Here is an 18,607-nt window from a genome sequence, read left to right on the forward strand (position 1 = left end):
GCCGCTTCTGGAGGGGCTTCTGTCTGAGACCTGGTGGGGCCCTGGCGCTGACCCATCTGCTGACCCCGCGTACCCTTGGCGGATGCCCAGGTTACCTGCTTCCCATGGCTCTGGGTATCATGGAGGAGCCTCCGCTGAGGGCTGGTGAGAACTGGGTGCATATGCTGGTCCCAGGAGCTTGCTCCAGGCCAGGAGCCCCCGGGAGAGCTGAGGAGGCAGTCTGGGGTTTTAGGGGTAGGGGCACACAGGAAAACCCCTCTCCAGACCCTGCGACTGCTGTCTCCATGTCCTGGCTGAAGCCAGCACTCCCTCAGGTCAAAGACAAATGCCAGGAAAAGCCAAGGCATCCGTCAGTTCAGACAGACCAGCAGGGGCCCAGACTGGGGGTGTGGGGCATGCCGTGGAGCCAGGAGGCCGAGCTGAGGGCAACTATGGGGTCCAGGCAGCTCCCCTGGCCCCTGGGAGGGGAGGGTGTCAGATCCCCTTCCAGCCCTGGGCCTCAGTTTCCCCACTACATGCTGAAAGACCTGGTTTCTGTGATTTCAGGAGACGTTATGGTAAAGCCCATTTCTCCTGACAAGACTGCTCGGGGCCCAGAGGGGAGAAGATGGAGAGTGAGGAGCAGGCTGGGGCCTGAACCTCCTCCCTCGAGGACCCAGAGCCCCCACTGAGGGTGGGGTAGAAATCTGCTGAGACCCAAAAGGAGGCCAGGGATCAGGAGGGCAGCTGGGCTCATCAGCTTTGCGTGGGGGCCGTGCAGACCCCCAAGCAGGAGACGCACTTGGAGACCCGGGGGTCAGGGTCCCAGTCCCGGGGGACCGGTGCCTGAGGCTGACCGGGGACGGTTACAGAGCCCTGGGGCAGGGCAGGGCCCTAAGGAAAGACTCTGGGGGCTCAGGCTGGTGTGGGCCCCAGAGCCCTGTGGCTTGAGATGCCCTGTTCCACTGAGGGTCTCCAGAGATGACACATGCACCCGTGTCTGCAGCCACAGGAGGCGTGGGGCTGGAGGGGGCAGGCGGCATGGTGCAGGAGGGAGAGCCACGCAGGGAGGCGTCGGTAGGGTCCTGGGTGGGGGAGCTGCCGCAACAGACGACTGCAGACTTCCAACCACAGAGATCACGTGTCTCTCAGCTCTAGTTGCCAGGAGTCCAAAGTCAAGGTGTCAGCAGGGCCTCTGTCCCTCCCGAGGCTCCAGGGGAGGACGCTTCCTGCCTCGTCCAGCGTCTGGGGGCTCCAGGGCTTGTGGAGCTCGCTGGGCTTGTGGTCACGTGTCCCGTCTCTGCCTCAGTCCCCACACGACCTCCTGCCCTCCTCGTCTCAAACCCCTCTCTGCCTCTCTCACAAGGGTTTGGGGCCCACTTCGATAATCCAAGATGATCTTAAAATCCTTAATTATATCTGCAGAGACCCTTTTTCTAAATAGGGTTGTATGCACAGGATACAGGGGTCAGGGTGTAGCCAGACCTTACTGGGGTCATCACTCACCCCACTGCAACATCACCGCACAGCTGTGGCAGCTGGGGCCCTGGGCACACGTCTGACTGCAGGTCTCCTGGTGGCCACACTGGGCCAGGCCTTCCAGCCGCATCTCCGGGAAGGATGGTGGCAGAAGATGCCCCTCTGGCAGGACTGGTCCAGGTCAGTGCTGCCCACACCACGACGTAAGGGGACAGCTGGCCATTTCCCATCTGCCCTGGAGCTGCAGGGCCGCCCTGCTGCACGCACAGAGTGTCCAGCGGCCAGGTCAGAACAGGCCCCCACGTGGTGAGTGCCAGGGAGGATGGATGCCCTGCAGTTGGCAAGGTAGTTGCTGCAGGAATTTCAGTGTAAGAGCTGGCAGTTTCCCCCCAAAGGGGACAAGCCGGAGGAGGGCATAAAGCCGTCCTGTGAGGTCTGGCCGGCAGGAGGGGACTGTCCCCTACTGAGCCCCGGCCACCCAGGGCATCCTGTCAAGGCCAGGGGGCCGCGGGCCTCTTCCCACCCAGACCCCCCACAGCTGACCCAGACCCCCAGAGGCCCCATCCTGCTCTCCAAGCCCCTCACAACCAGCATGCGGGCCCTGGGGGAAGGGCCTCCGGGTAGACGGTGACCACGAGGAAGAGGGACGTCTCCCCTGGGCAGCGTCCGGGTCAGGTGGGGGACCCGGGAGAGAGGGGCGGCCAGGCAGGGTCCAAGAACGCGCTGGAAATCTTTTCTCCCGGGCGGGGAGGAGCGCCCTCCCTGCATGACGATAAAAGGCACTTTTGCAAAAAGCTCTGAATCATCTCTGAGCAATTGCTTCCTTTTTTTTTTTAAATTTCTTTTTCTTCTTCTCTTTTTGAGTGGCCCTGGAAGAAAACAAAGAACAGGGAGGAGAGGAAGCGCCCAGCCCTGGCCGCACTCGCGGGGCGGCAGCCTCGGCTGTTGCAGCCACGCTGCATGGGCGGGCGCTGTCTGACCGCAGGGACAGCTGACCCTGGAGGGTGACCACTGCAGACCCTGCGTGGGGACCGAGACGGGGCAGGGGCCGCCCCGCCCCCCAGTCCTGTCCTCCCCTCCCCCTCGGTCCATGTAGAATGCTAAGCACCCCTCATTCCTCACAGAGCCTCTCTCCGAGGGGCCCCTGGCGGGTTGGAGGAGGTGGGTGCATGGCTGGTCGGTGTGAGGGGTCCAGGAACACAGGCTTGACCAGGGGGAGCCCATCCTAGCCAGGGGGTGAGGTCAAGCCTGCAGCAGGTGCAAATGAGTCGGGGTTTGGGGCAGTAGCCGCCAAGGTTGGCAGCTGGAACTGGGTGACCTGTGGGTGCTGGACCTCGGGGTGGGCCTCAGGGAAGAGGACCGCATGAGCCTTGGCCCTTGGTTCCTCCACGAAGCTTCATGGAGGGTGGGGGTCAAGAGCCCCCCGCCAGCTCAGTCCTGCTGTGGGCATGGCATGAGCTGGGGCGGGGACCTCGCCCGCTCTGCGGTCATCTCAGTCCAGCCTCTTGTGACGTGGGCTCCCTGGGGCAGGTCCAGGGCGGGGGTTCATGAGCCAGGATGGCAAGGCTGTGCCCCTTCTGGCCCCGTGTCCCCCGCAGAGCCAGGCGCTCTGTCTGCCCCGCTGCAGGGACCTGTTGCCTCAAGTCCCCGTCCTCCCGCTGCGCCTCCGACACACGTCTGCTCGAGCGGCCACCCACCGTCCTGCCCAGCCATGGACGGTTTCAATAATCCAAAGGCACCTGAAACACGGAGAGTAGTTTAGCTCTGCTCCGCCACCATTATGGATGCATTTGACATTCAGTGGGCGGCAATAACCATGAATTTCCTGGACACTGAACGTCTCAGCCTCCCCAGAGCCAGCACAGCAACGCTACCGGGGCCGGGCAGTCTCCCCGGCAGTGATGGAGCCCACCGCCCTGAACCCTGCCCTGGCCTGCCCCCCACCCCAGTACTTCCTGGCTGGGAGCGCCAGCAGGCGGGCAGGGGAGAGCCGTGGCCATGCACAGCTGCCGCCCCCCAGCCTGGGTGGCCAGCACTCACAGCACCCGGGGGCCCAGCCGGGGCGGCCATCCCGGCCCCTGCATTGCGGCCCTCAGCAGCTCAGCCTCTCCGCCCCCTCCTGCCACAGTGAAGTGAGGCCCGGGTCCTCAGCCCACCACCCTCCCGGCTCCATGACCTCTGAGAAAACAAGGGGGGTGCCTCCAAGCTGCGTGAGGGTTTCCCTGGTTGCCCCCACACACTGATGAGACTCAAGGCTCGCCAGGACAGCCTGGCACCCCCCTCAGCCTCACCGCTCACTCTGCCCGCCCCAAGGGGTACTCCAGGCCCTCTGCCTCATCTCTGGCCCTCTGCGCTCCCCTCTGTCTGCCGGGAAAACTTGTCACCAAAACGAAAACTGTCTAACTCCTCCCCCAGACCTGCTCTGAGCCCTTCACACTTAGGACCGTCAGGACAGCCTCCTGGTGGAGGGTGTGACCCTTTGGTCCAGTTTAGAGATGAGTAAACAGCTGATGGATAAACTGCTTCCCCCCAATCCCCATCCTGCCCTGGAGCCTTCTTTCTGCCCCTCGGGCTCGCTGTTGAACGCCCGCACCCCCAAGCCTGCCTCTGACCAGCTGCAGAAACTGGGCTCCTCATCCACCTGGTCCTGCCCCCCGAGCAGGCTCTCACGCTCCCGAAGCCTGTGGTGTGCTGCTCGGCGTCTTCCCTGCCTGAGCGCTGAGCATCCAAGGGAGCACCCTGCCGTTTCCAGCTCAGGCGGACCTGCCGCTGCCGTGCTACAGGACTTCATGGGTCTGCAGGTGCGGGGATTTGGAGAGGGGCTGCAGCAGGTGGCAGGCGGGCCCTCAACATGCCGGAGCCCAGGAACTGGGTGGGGAAGTGGGGCACCACGAGGGTGGGCCCAGGCGTCTGCGGGAGGAGGGGTCCTGCAGAAGCCCCAGCCCTGTTCACGCCCCGCCCCCGGCCCTGCCCCTCCCCCGCTACTGAGACCACTCCCCGCACCCGCACCCCCCGCGCAACCTCCTCCTGAAGCTGCCTGTCCTTCTCTAGGCCGCTCAGCCTCCCTGGCCCCCCCTGCCCCCCGGTCCCCCAGCCCTGCCCCCTCCAGCCCCCTGCCCACGGGATGCTGTGTAGACACCCGGGAGCCCAGAGCTGCCCAGGTTGGGAGTAGCTGGTTGGGATCCCCCAGATCCAGACACGGAGACCTGGGGGCCACCATCATTGTTTTCCTGATGGGAATTTAGGCCCCAGAAGCAAAGAGAGCCTTGAGCTGCTGGCATCCTGGGAGGACCTGGGAAGCAGAGAGCCGGCAGGAGACAGGGTTTCAGGAACCGTGGCCGAGTCAAGACACAGGCGAATCCTGCTTCTCCTGCTACAGAAAAGGGCTTTGACACCCCAGTGCCCCGGGGTCTAAAGCCTCAGCCACTGGCTTCACCAACAGGATGCAGCAGAGCTGGCATCCAGGGCTTCTGAGGACCAGCGCTCCTGTTTGCTCTGGAAGCCCGCACTCGGGGACCAGCTACGTGAGAGACCCCGCCTCCCTGGCCTCCCTGTGAGAAGCCCAGGTCTATGCGGGGGCCAGGGGCCAGGTGTGAGGGCAAGCTCGCCATCTGGGGAGAGGCAGCCACAGCCAATGCCACGGGTCTGCAAGGAAAACCGCCCCACCGAGCCCTTTCCAAAGTCTGATCATGGAACCAGGAGCCAAATAGAAGGGGTGGTGTGCACCCCGTGTTTGGGGTGGTTTCCTTCCCAGCAGGCGCCGAGACCCAGGGTGGGACAGCGGGCACTGCGGCAGGAGAAGCTTTGAGCAGGGCCAAGGACTAGGACACCAGGTAGGGGTGGGGCTGGAAGGGCATCAAGGTCAGGGGCTGGTGAAGGCTTGCGAGGCCACAGGGGCATCCCTGCAGGCTGGAGGAAAGGCGCCCTGGTACACGGCGGCAGCAAGCTCGCCAACACTCAGCTGTGGTGCCGTGGAAGACGCTCAGGCAGGCGTGAGTCTGGCTGCAGAATCGTCCAGGCAGGATTCAGAAGAGCCAGCTGGCTTCCTCTAGCTGCCTGGGATTAAACATGAAAAGAGAGATGAGCTCACCCAGGAAAGAGAGATGAGCTCACCCAGGCACGGGTATTTCTGAGCAGAATTTAGAGGAATCATCAAGGATCCAGGGCTTGCTGTGCTCAAAAACAGGTCACCTCCAAGCCTCCACAGAGACCCCCCAACATGAGAGGTGACCTCAGGAAGGAGATGTGTGACCAAAGACCTCGGAGAGATTTAAGGTGGCGCCTCAGCTACACCCCCAGGTCAACAAAGTCCCGAGGGCGGGCCCTGACCCTCCCAGGAAGACAGCAGGCTTCCAGGAAGGAGCTGGCCACCCAGGGGAGGGAAAGGCCTCCTTGGAAGGCGGACCGGGCGGCTCTGGTCCAGTCAAGCTGACCACTCAGCAATGCACAAGAACCCACAAAGCTCTCAGGGACGCTGCACCAACACGCTCCACCTGCCCTGGGCAGGGGGCTGAACGAGGGATGTTTTCATGGAAAAGGAAGAGCGACTTGGGCAAACCGGGAGCCGGGGAAGCTGGACGCGGGAGCCGGCCCTGGGGCCAGCGTGGACTCCTGTTTTTCTGGAGACAGACCACGTGAACTGGCATTTTCCGCCTTGTTGAAGGAGAGCGTTCGTCCTGGGTCTCCATGTGGATGCTAATGGGGGGCGGTCAGACGATCAGACTCGGGATCTCAGGTCTTCAGGTCAGAGCCCTGCACCTAGGAGCCGCACTGGGGACCCCCACGGGCAGGCAGAGTTGACTCAAGGAGGTGGTCTTGGACTTCAAGAAGCCAAGCCAGGGAGAGGCCAGTGGAGGCTGGAACGGGGTCCAGTGTCTGGTGGGAGCACCGAGTGGGGTTGGGTGTGTTTTGCACCTGAAACGGATGTACACACTTTGCACAGGGCAGGCTGTGGGGCACGGAAGACAGTCCTTGGCTCCCCCTCCCATCGCGAGCTGGGGTCTCACCCAGCCCAGCCTCAGGTCCACGCTGGCCTGCTCGCCATGCCCAGACTCCCGCGGGCGTGCTGAGCTGGGACCCGGGGACCGAGTCTCCCGAGCTCTCACAGCTCCGCCTTGCTCAGAGGAACACTCGCTCTGGGGAAACTGGCCACCGTGTAGGGCTCTCTCCTGCTCTGAGATGAGCCAGCTGAAAGAAACAAAGCGACATGGGAGGACTCGGAGGACGAGACTTTCCACGTAGAGTCTGGAGGCGCACTGAGACCCTCGGTGTGGGTGTGGAGCCCCCAGCCTCAGTCACCCCCTGCTGACACCCGCTGAGTGACAGGGTGAACCATCCAGACCATCCGGCCCCTACCCGGCCCACCACTGACCACAGACACGTCTATGGGCATGAACAGCCCAGCTGAGACCAGCCGGGACCTCCCACAGAGTCACGGGCAGCAGGAATGTTTGCTGTCAGCCGTGGCAACGGTGGGTGGTCTCTTGCAGAGCAGAGGTGAGCCAATGGTGAATTTCGTGGGGTGTGAATTTCGTCTCAGACATATTCAAGAGTGTCCTGAGGCAGCACTGCCTGCCGAGCACTTGTATACTCGCCTCCGGGGGTGCCCACAACCTGCCTCTACGGCAGGGAGCCCCAAGGCCCAGCTGGTGGCAGCTGTGCGAAAGAGAAGGGGGTGGCATACAGACCTTCATCCTGGTGACACGTCGGATCGGGCGTGCAGAGACCTACAAGGTAAGCGGTATTTTTAAAGCTTGCTTGAGCTCACGAGGAGGCAAGAAAAATGTAACTCCAAGATGGAAAGTGAGCAGCGCGTGGGCATCGGCCCCCAGGCGCCCACTGGCCTGGGGTGGCCTTCGGCCTGGGTTTCAGGGACCGGGAGCTGGGGTAGGGGGCACCGAGATGAGGGGGGCAGGCAAGGGAGACGAGCCCACAGAATGGTGGGTTGACTCCGTGATGCTCTTCACACATCCAGGGTCCCAAGATCAACCTGCCCAGCAGACAAACTGGAAAAGACCCAGGAGACACCCTACCTAAGCCTGAGGTCTCAGTGGACGCGGGAAGGGCTGTGTGTGTTGGCGGGGAGTGGGGGTAGCTTCCTGCTAGGAATTCCCACTCATAATCTCTCATTTGTGAAGATTTGGGGGCTGGAATTTATACTTGTGTGCACTAAAAATAATTTATTTAAAATATTCCTGGGTGGGAGTATTCCCAGACACTTGGGGCTCCGCCCACAAAACCTTTTTGAGAAAACCACACTTTAAGCACAAAGAATTTCTATAAATGGACTTCAGTGAGTATGACCTCACAGAAAAGATTCAAAAACATCCATGAAGTGTGGCATCCTGAGTGAGCATCAGCAGAAAGGCCAACAGCAGAAACGGGCCTGCCAGGACATAAGACATTGGCGTGGTCCAATATGAAATTTTCAGAAGTACCTTCAATACTTCTGAAAGAAGTTGTCAGAGGAGTTAAAAGCAAATTTGTAAAGACAGAATAGTAAAAAAAAAAAAAATGGTCAGGCAGATTTTTAAAAACTGAACTTCAAGAAATAAAAATGACTGAAATTAAAAATTCACCCGACGTTTACAAGAACAGGTTAGATGTAGCCAAAGAGAAAATTACTGAGCCAGACCACAGAAATGAAGGGATCTCGCAGAACGCAGCTCAGGGTAAAAAGAGGGGGAAACATAAAAGATGCATGAAGAGACACGGAGAAGAGTTCAGCAAGTTTCTTTCAGGCTGTCGCAGGCAGGGTCCGGAGTCCAGAGGAGGCTTTCTGTCACTTCTGCTAACAACGGTGGTTGTTTCCAGCCTAGTCTCGATGCTTTCTTAATATCTTCTCTGCTTACTCATCCATGTTTGCATATTGTCTTTTTTCGTTAGAGCCTTTAACGTATTAATCATAGTTATTTTGAATTCCCTGATGTCTGATAATTCAGCCATCTATGTTATAGTTGACACTGTTTCTGAGGGTCACATGGTCTTTTCAGACTGTAAGTTTAAAAGCAACCTTCTAACACGCTTTGCAATTTTCTGCTGAAAGGCCTGACCTGTTTGGAGCGGGTAATAGGGACTGAGGTAGCCAGGCCTTAGCGTGAGACTTGAGTTCTAGCTCAGCAGCGGGGCTGTGACTAATGCTGGCCTTAGCCATGGGCTCTCGAAGCTTCCGGTTCTCTAGCATCCTTGTTTTTGCTTCCCCTGTTGGCTTGGAGCCTCTCTGAGTCCTGCTCCTTAGGGAGAGCCTGTGTCCTTCCCAGAGTCCACTGTTATTCCAGCGGGTCTTGGGACACGGCCTCCGGCACCGTCTTCCCCTGGGCGGTCACTATGGGGAAGACTCGGGCCTGTTTACACCCTCACGCTTCTGCACATCTTCTCCTGAGAGCCTGGTCAGGCTTCTGGAGGAAGCATCCATGGAGGTGTTGGGGGCCCCCTAAGACTGTGGCTCCCAGGAATCACTCACTGTCATGTGGGTCCGCGCTCAGCTTCTAGCAATTCATCAAAATCCGCACAGAAGCGCTTCTCCCAGTTCATGGCTCCAGCGGCGTCTGCTCCAGGTAAGCAGTTCTCAGACTCGTTTTTCCGTGCTCGGCTTTCTCTCCAGACTTCAGCGCGGCAGTTTGCTCTGTAACCTCCCTTCTCTGCTGGGAAAACTCATCGATTTCCAGTTTGTCTGCTTTTTTTTTTTTTTCCTTTTGCAAAGACAGCAGTGATGAGTTCCAAGCTCTTTACATGTTGAAGCCGAACCTGAAATCCTGCTCTTCATTTATTTTTGTGTTTTGCCCACAGTGTATCACTGTATCTATTGCAGGATCCATCCAGTTGGAGCTGCCCTAGGTAAAAGAAGTGGGGTTTGACTGACAACTTTTCACATTGTCAGCTTTTCTCCCTTCAAAACAAGTTCAAGGCCGGCCTCCTCTGGCTCGCCACCAGAGAGTGAGTCAGGCGGGGCCTGATGGCTTGTGTTGGAACCTGTCATTCACCAACCCTGTGCTGCGGGTGGAGAAGCCTCCAGCTGGCCTGGCGCTCCTGGGGGCTGGTGCTGTCCCCCGAAACCACCCCCACCGGCAACGTCCTCGGGCTGAAGCAGGCCTGAGCCCTTGCCGGGGCGCCCAGGCCCGGGGTGTCCCTGCCCTCCGTAAACTCCTTTTTCTCCTTTGCTCAGTGCCTGTCCACCCTGGATGTACCTGGTAACACGTCCTGCGCTTTGGGCAGCTGGCCTGGAGTCTGATCCGCCCACCAGGGCTTGGGGCGGGGGGCAGAGAGCCAGCCCTGGGACTGGGGACCTGCAGGGAGCTGCCGTCACACTCAGAAGAAGCCAGGGTTCCAGGCCCACGAATCCGTGCGTGGCTGCCCCGTGACCGGGCCTGCCAGCCCCTCTGGTCACGTCCCAGCCCTTCATCACCAGGTGAGCTTGTCACCGACCTTCTCCATCAGGGATGTAGCAACGTTTCTCTACACAGGGCTCCATTCTACGGGCCCCACGGGCTCCCCCCACCCACCGCCAGTCCTCTGCCCCTGCCCCCTCCATCCTGCGCTCAGGGGCCCAGTATCGCATCGGTGAGGGCCCCTAATGGCGCGCCTCCTGGGCAGGCAGGTCGTCGATGTCTCTCCACTGCTCCGTCCTGAGAGTCGGGGCCCAGCCAGCTCTCCCCACGGCCAGATGCAGCCTGGCCTCACCCGACTCCCGCCCTGGTGGTGGCCCCGTGACCTGGCACACAGCTTCCAGGCCACAACTTGCCAGAGCAACGAGGGCTCCCCTGCTGGGTGGTCTCAACTCACAGCAACTTATCCTGAGAAAACTGCTCCGCCGAGTGGGGGAAGTTTGCCCCTGAGATGCGCCTTAAGCCAAGGCTAGAGCAGCAAGGTGCTGGGGACGCCCTCAAGTGCAGCCCTCGTTCAGGAGAGTGAAAGGAGGAACGCGCACCCGTCCTGCTGAACCGCATGCGGGCGACACCAGCGAAAACTGCAGATTCCGTGGAAATGTGTGCAAAAGCTACACAGGACGGGAAAGCTGGGAGCACACAAGAGGTCACCTGCACCGTGAGTGCAACACAGCTGCCCGTGCGGCGCGCGGGCTTCCCTGAAGGAGGGAGTGTAGGCAAGCCCCTCACTGCTCTATTCAGCAGATGTTCATTGAGCACCTACCACGTGCCAGACGCCGCCCTGTACGCCAAGGATTCAGCACGGAAAGAAATACTGACAAGGTTTTCTGCTTCCATGGAGCTTGCACCTTAGTGGGGAGAGCAGAAAATTTACTCAGAAATGAAATTTTTTCCAAGTGACAATCAAACTGCAATGGGAAATAAAGAAGGCATGGGAGGCAGGGAAGGATGGGGAACAGAGCGAGCTTTCCACGAGGGTGGCATCCACCGCAGGGACCCCACCCATGGACACAGGCGCAGTCTGGGACCGTCACCCAAGCTGTTTGAGGTCGCTGGCCCTGGTTGTCCTCCGGGAGCATGCTCGGCTCGCGGCCCTGGGCTGCAGGACTGTCCTGGCACCTGGCACCTGCCTGTCCACCTCGTGCATGCACAGGGGGCACCATTGCTTCTGAGGGCGGAACCCGGGCCTTCTTCACCTGGGCACCTGCACACCGGTCCATGGGTGGGAGTCTGCAGGAGCCTGGGGTTGAAGGAGGTGAGAAAGCTCTGCAGAGATGGGGGTGGCTGGATGGGGCGTGGTGTGTGTGAGGGAAAGGGCAGCTCTGTAAGTGAGAGCCAGGAAACACAAGGTGCTTGCAGAGGACAGACGGAGCCTGCAGCGGGCACCTGGGGACTTTGGCCCTGAAAGCCCCACCCGAAGTGAGACCTGGCCACAGCCCTCCCCGACAGCCGCGTGTGTGACGGGCGGACACCTGTCCCTGGGCCTGAGCTTGGGGAACTCCCACGGGCCTCCATCAGGGCACCTGGCACCGCGCACGTGCTCCAGAGAGCTGCATGGAATGAGGGCGTGTCTCCCCACGGTAGGTCATAGGATTCCCTCGTGTGACTCAGCGCGGCTGGAGCAGATCCCTGGATGAGGCAGAGCCGGGAGAAGGCAGAACTCTGCGTGGAGACACAGAGACCCCACCCCTTTGCCCAGCTCGTCCACCCCCAAGCCCCACAGCCATCTAGCTGCCAAGTGTCCAAGGGCAGGAATTCCAAGCTGAAGATCCAGATCTTTCCACGGAGAGGAAACTCAGGCTCAGAGGGACGGCTCTCGCCTGAGGTCACACAGCAAGCCCACCGTCTGAACTCATGTCTCAGCACCACCTCTCCTGCGTGTCTGAGGCCAGGCTACTTCCCTGGGACAGGCAACAGCTGATTCTTTAGGAAAGTGGGCGTCACTTGGGTGCTGGTGGGGCTGAAGGGAGAGGACGTAGGCAAGGGCTGCCAGGGCTGCCGCCGCCCCGTGCAGGTCCTCTTTTATCTCCCCGCTCAGGGGACCTGACGTGGAGCCGCAGGCTTGGAGCTGTGGGTGCCCTGACCGCTGCCATGCTGCCTGGTGACACTGGGCAGTGAGCAGCGCTTCCTAGGGAGGCGGAGCACCGTCAGTGGGATGTGCGGTGCCTTGCTGGTCTGCGGGCAAATGACAACCGTGGGCCTCCTGCCTTGGGCTCCCCCAGCCTCCACGTGCTCTTCCTGGGCCCTGCAGACAGAAAAGTAAAGAGGCAGCCATGGTCCACTGGCTCCTCGATGGGCCTCACCAGGGCCGTGCACCCCGACTCTCCGCCTCGTTAGGTAGCGACGGAGCAGCCACTCCACCTGCCTCAGCAAAGTGACACAAACAGCCTTATTAGCTGGCTAATTAGAGCCCCGGGGCTGGGCCAGAGCCCCCCCCCCAGCCCTGGTGTGTAATTGCTTGTGTAAGTGCTTTGAAGGGAGAACCCCGTGGTGTCTGCCACAGTACTTGCCCAGATGTATTTTTAAATTTTGTTTCCCACGCCACATGGCTTGTAGGATCTCAGTTCCCCGGCCAGGGATGGAACCCAGCCCACAACGTTGAAAGCACCAAGTCCTAAGCACTGGCGTGCACGCTAAGTCACTTCAGTCGTGTCCGGCTCTGTGCAACCCCATGGACTGTAGCCCGCCAGGCTCCTCTGCCCGTGGGATTCTTCAGGCAAGAATACTGGAGTGGGTTACCATGCCCTCCTCCAGGGGGTCTTCCTGACCCGGGGATCAAACCCACGTCTCTTATGTCTCCTGCACTGGCAGGCGGGCTCTCTAGCACTACTGCCTCCTGGGAAGCCTCTTAACCACTGGACCACCAGGCAACCCCTTGTATTTCAAAGCAGCTTCTATCCTTCCTCCAAGACAGGCTGGCCATCCTCCTAGGGCCAGGCCCTCTGCCTGGTGCTATCTTAGAAATCACAGGTTCAGCACCTGCCTGGGTGGACAGCGCCAGGCCAGGGAGTCCATTTCTCTGAGCCTGGGTTGGAATCTGTCCTGTGGGGTGATAAGGCCTCCCTCACGGGGCTGGGCATGGTGGAAGCATGCCCTTCCAGCCCCTGTCACCTGGTCCATTGTCCAAGGGTAGGTGCAGGAGACAGCCCATGAGAAGCGAGAAGTTAGTCCAGGGGGTCACAGCATGGAGCACGGGAGAGGCTGCATCCAGACCCCTGCACGGAGCCTCCGATTTCTCATCTGGGAAATGCACACAGTAGCTTCTCCCCTTCCAGTCTCTGCAGCGAAACAGCCCGGGAAGCATCACCCCGAGCTGGCTGGGCCCCTGGGACCTCAGACAAGCCTTTGTAAAACTTCACTTTTCCTGACCTGATTTTCGGATCTCCTCAGCTCTGACAGCGTCCAATAAATAACTCCATGCTGCGTGAGTGATGGCAACACCTGGAACGGCTTTAATTTTGCAGAGCGATAAATTAAATGCAATGCCCGCCGTGTGTGCACGATTAAACCCTTTTTTATAGCATTTTATGTTGCTTTACGATGGGACCACTGCACCTCTTGGAATTCTTGGCAGAGTCCTCTGCAGGTAGGCAGCTCCTCTAGGCCTGGACCCTGGTCATGTGGGCAGCGAGGTCTCTGTAGGGCTTAGTCCTCGGGAAGCATAACCTGGGACATAAGATCCAGGGAGCTGAAACGTCATGAGTTCCTCCAGCCTATAGGTGGTGCTGCAGGCAATCTCCCCTGATTTCCCCATCGTGAATTTCCTATTAGTACCTTTCCTCTGTTTTTTGTTTCCTCTGTTCTGGGTTCCTCCTCCTCGGTGGCCTTCTTAAGAATTAAGCTTTTCTGCTGCTTATTTTGGACTTCCCTGGGAGCTCAGCTGGTAAAGAATTGGCCTGCAATGGAGGAGACTGTTTCAATTCCTGGGTCGGGAAGATCCCCTGGAGAAGGGGTAGGCTACCCACTCCAATATTCTTGGGCTTCCCTTGCAGCTCAGATGGCAAAGAGTCCGCCTGCAACATGGGAGACCTGGGTTTGAGCCCTGGGTTGGGAAGATCCTCTGGAGGAGGGCATAGCAACCCACTCCAGTATTCTGGCCTGGAGAATCCCCATGAACAGAGGAGCCTGGTGGGCTATATAGTCCATGCGGTCACAAAGAGTAGTACATGTCTGAGTGACTGAGAACAGACACACATTGCTTATTTTTCCTTCCCTACTGATTTGGAAGCTACACATACTACCTGCATTCTTTTAGTGACTATCCATGTTTAATACACTTAAAGACAGGAATTGCCCAAAGGACAAACTCTGTATGATTCCACTCACATGAATGAGGTCCCTGTGTGCGCGCTCAGTCATGTCCAACTCTTTGCGAACCCATGGAATGTAGCCTGCCATATTCCTCTGTCCATGGAATTTTCAGGCAAGAACACTAGAGTGGGTTGCCATTTCCTACTCCAGAGGATCTTCCCAACCCAGGGATCGAACCAGCGTCTCCTGTGGCTTCTGCATTGCAGGTGGACTCTTTCCCACTGAGCCACATGAGAAGCCCCTGAATGAGGAGGCCCCTAGAGAAGCTACATTCACAGAGACGCGAAGCGTGACCACGGCTGCCAGGAGCCGAGGGGCAGGCAAACGGGGAGTCTGCATCTGATGGGCACAGAGTTTCAGCTTGGGGAGACAGGAAGTCCTGGGGTGGGCAGTGGCAATGGTCACACACCAGCGTGAATGTGGCTAAGGCTGAACTTTACACATGACAGGGCTCAAACGGCAAACTTTATGATCTGTGTGTCTCACCACATAAAAATAAAAGCTCGCCAAAGTTCTCAAACATTCTATAAAGAAGAGAAACAAATGCTCAAAAATGGAAAGAGAAAAGATCATCCTTGTTTACAGATAATATAATTGTTCAAAAACAAGCAAAAAAAGGTATATATATATTTAATATGAACATTTAGGAAATTTGCTGGATACAAAAATCCATATTCCAAATTCAATTGCATTTCCATACATTGACATCAACTGCAATCAGTAAGAAAATATAAAGTTTAAATGCTATTTATAATATCAGAATATACATATATATATATAATACCTAGGAATAAAACTGAGAAGAAGTATGTAAACACTTTACAGGAAAGTTATTAACTCTTTATTTAAAGATACTACACAAAATCTAAGTAAAAGGAAAGATATGCTGTATATTTCTTAAAGATGTCAAATTTCCCAAACCTGATAAAAAAAATTTAATACAATTACACACAAAAAATCCCAACAAGTTTTTTCATGGAACTTGGCAAACTGGTTTTCGATTTTATGTATGAGCATGTGACTGAGATCAGCTGAGACAGTCCTGGAGAAGAGACATAAGCTGGGAGCTTGCCCCACCAAACATGAATAATTATGATAAAGCTAAAGTCATGAGACCATTTGGCATAGATTCTGGGGTGGACAAAGAGGGCAATAGAAGAGAATAAGAGCACAATTAAAATTCATATTTGTGGAAACTTGAAGCATAGTTTGCGAGTGAGTAAACAGTGCAGATTAATGAACAAAGACGGAGCTTTTATGAGATACTGGGAAACTGGCTATCCACACTGAAAATAACAAACCCCTACCTCACATCATAGTTAGAAATAAATGTCCAGCGGTTAAAGACAAAAGATGAAAAGCATAACTAAAATGGCTCTGGAATATAAAATTATTTCTCAAGCAAGAGCAAAAACAAAGAGAAATCTGAAAAATTCAACTGTATTAAAATTAAGAAATTCAATTCCCTAAAAGAAACCATGAAGAATGTGAAAAGAGGAGTCACAGACTGGCATAAAATATTTGCAACACATCTAACTGATAAGAGACAACATACAAAACATATCAGGGACTCCTATGAATCAACACGACAAGGCAAACAGTCTCACAGAAAAAAATGGTCAAGACGTAGGAACAAGCATTTCCCAGAAACAGAAACACATAGGCTCATAAATACTTGGAAAAAGCCCAACATCACTCGCAGTTACAGATAGGCCTCTTTAAAATCCTGCAGGGGATCCTGTTTCAGATCACAGGCTGAGCACATGCATCTCATTACTTTTCCTCCAAACTCCCCTAAAACTACAGCCATGAGGATTTCTTATGACATAAATCAGTAGGGATAGAAGAACAGAACAGGAGACAAAAACAGGATTCTGGAAGCTGAAAAGCATATGAACAAGTGGTAACTGCGTTAGCAGACTAGGGGAAGATAAATTCTAGGCTAACAAGGGAAAAAACTGTGAATTAACCTGGTTTGTTCCCAAGACTACTCAAATATTCAGGAAGTGGTGGGAGCAGGTGTTTCTGGGGCTGGGGACGCAGGGGGTGGTGGCAGAACCCGACCAGAGTGAGGCAGAGGCGGCCCCAGAGCACAGGAATTAAGGAGGTGGCATCAAAGCCAAGGGGAAATGCAGATCAAGGCCATAAAGAGGTATCACCGTGCATGCAGTAGAACATCTAAAACAGAAAATAACGACCAAATGCAGGCAAGACTGCTGAAAACCGGGTCTCTCTCATCACTGCTGATGGGAATATAAAATGGTAAAAACACTCTGGAAGATAATTTGCAGTTTCTTACACAAACATACACTTACCATATGACCTAGCAGTTGCACTCCTGGGCATTTGTCCCAGATGAATGAAAATTGATGTTTGTGCAAAAAATCTGTTCATAATTGTCCACAGCAGCTGTATGCATCATAGCCAACAACTGGAACAAACTAAATGACCCCCAACAGGTGAATGGTTAAACAAAATGGTACAGCCATGGAATAGCACTAGGAAGGAACCCACTATTGACACATAAAGCAATTTGAATAGTTCTCAATTACGCCGAGTGAAAAGAGGTCATCTTCAAAGTTCACATGCTGTCTGATTCCATTTATGTAGTGTTGTAGAAATGACAAGATTATATGGATGAAAAACAGATAGCTGGTTGCCAGGAGTTAGGGATGGTTGTGGGGGTGGGGTGGATGGAAGGTTTGACTCTAAAGAGGTAACATGAGGGAGATTTTCATGGCAAGGGACAAGTCTGTATCTTGATGATGGTGCAGTGAAGGGCACGTTTGGAGATCAAGAAAACAATGACCTCAGCCTTTAGAACAGCAGTATGGAAACAAGAAAACAGGGGAGCAATGCCTTCATAATTCTAAAGGAAATTGATTTCCAACCCACATTTCCATATCCAAACCCACTGTCAATCAACGCGAATGGAATAAAATTGTTTTCACAGATACACCATAAAGAAGGCTGACTGCCAAAAATTGATGCGTTTGAATTGTGGTGCTAGAGAAGACTCGCTCTCTCGTTTTTGTTTTTTTGTTTTTTTGGAGAAGACTCTTGAGAGTCCCTTGGACTGCAAGGAGATTAAACCAGTCTGTCCTAAAGGAAATCAACCCTGAATAATGGAAGAACTGATGCTGAAGCTAATTTTGGCCGTCCGATGTGAAGAGTCAACTGACTGGAGAAGACCCCGATGTTTGGAAAGACTGAAGGCAAAAGGAGGAGGAGCGACAGAGAATGAGATGGTCATATAGCATCACCGACTCAACGGACATGAGCTTGAGCAAACTCTGGGCGATGGCGGAGGAGAGAAGGCACTGGAGTCTGCCGTCCATGCGGTCACCAAGAGTCAGACCTGACTTCATGACTGAAGAGCAACAGGAGAAATACACATCTCAAACACTTTACCTCCTGTGTCTCTCCTCAGTAAATCGCACATGGGTACGCTCCATAAACAAGCGAGTAAACGAGGAAACCAAAGACCCAGAAAATAGCAGTGAAGGGCTGCCGGGACATACAGGGCAGCCAGCCCAGGTCAGAGGAGCATTTCTAGGAGACTGAAGCACTGAGAGTTGCTATCGTTGTGATTTCTACGGATGAACCGTCTTTTTATCTTCACTTATAACCACAGAGGTTCCCACCCCAACAAGAGTATAGCAGGAAGGCACGAATGGAATTCTGGAAACAGGCTCCCCCCCAGGAGAAAGGCAAGACGTCTGCAGCAGCAAATGCCGGGGTGACAGTGTGCTGCCAGCCCAGAGAGCGGGCAGGCGGATCAGAGGAGAGAGAGCGCTGCGAGCAGAGCGTCTCCAGGAACAGCTAACATGGGGAAGTGCATCGAAAGGGTCTCGGGAAGTGTAGGAAGGATGAGTGACAAATACTGAGCACATGAAGAAGCAAGGCAACTCATAACTTCAGGAAGCACAAAGAGTAAGAAAGGAAACAACGGAAGCATTATACTATAATGCTAAGTTAAGCTATGACTGTATAGATATACTGCGATCTACATCAACAGATTCCATTTGATTCAACCAAAAATTGTAATATAACTATTTCGGGAAGAGTAGAGGGGGGAGACAGAGGAGGTGTCAGAATTTGAGAGCTAAACCATCACAATGAAAAGTCACGCTCCGAAAGTGTTAGTCACTCGGTCGTGTCTGACTCTTGCGACACTGTGGTCTTTTTGTAGTCTGCCATGAATAGGAAATCTTAAAAAATTACCTCTCAAACTGATTAATCAAAAGGTAGAAGGATTGATAGGCAGATAAAATATAGAAAGATGTGGATCATGAAAGCCAGAAAAGTTATTTTAAGAGCTAATGATGGTTGAGTCTGGAAGGATCAAGGAAGGGGGGATCAGGGAACCACTGTATTTTGTCATAAGATATTTAATACTACAGCAGTCCCTGGGTTTGCATTTTCACCTCTTCCTGGGACAGTAACATGCAGCA

Source organism: Odocoileus virginianus, chromosome 16, assembly GCF_023699985.2.
Source record: "Odocoileus virginianus isolate 20LAN1187 ecotype Illinois chromosome 16, Ovbor_1.2, whole genome shotgun sequence".
In the NCBI taxonomy this organism is placed as follows: domain Eukaryota; kingdom Metazoa; phylum Chordata; class Mammalia; order Artiodactyla; family Cervidae; genus Odocoileus; species Odocoileus virginianus.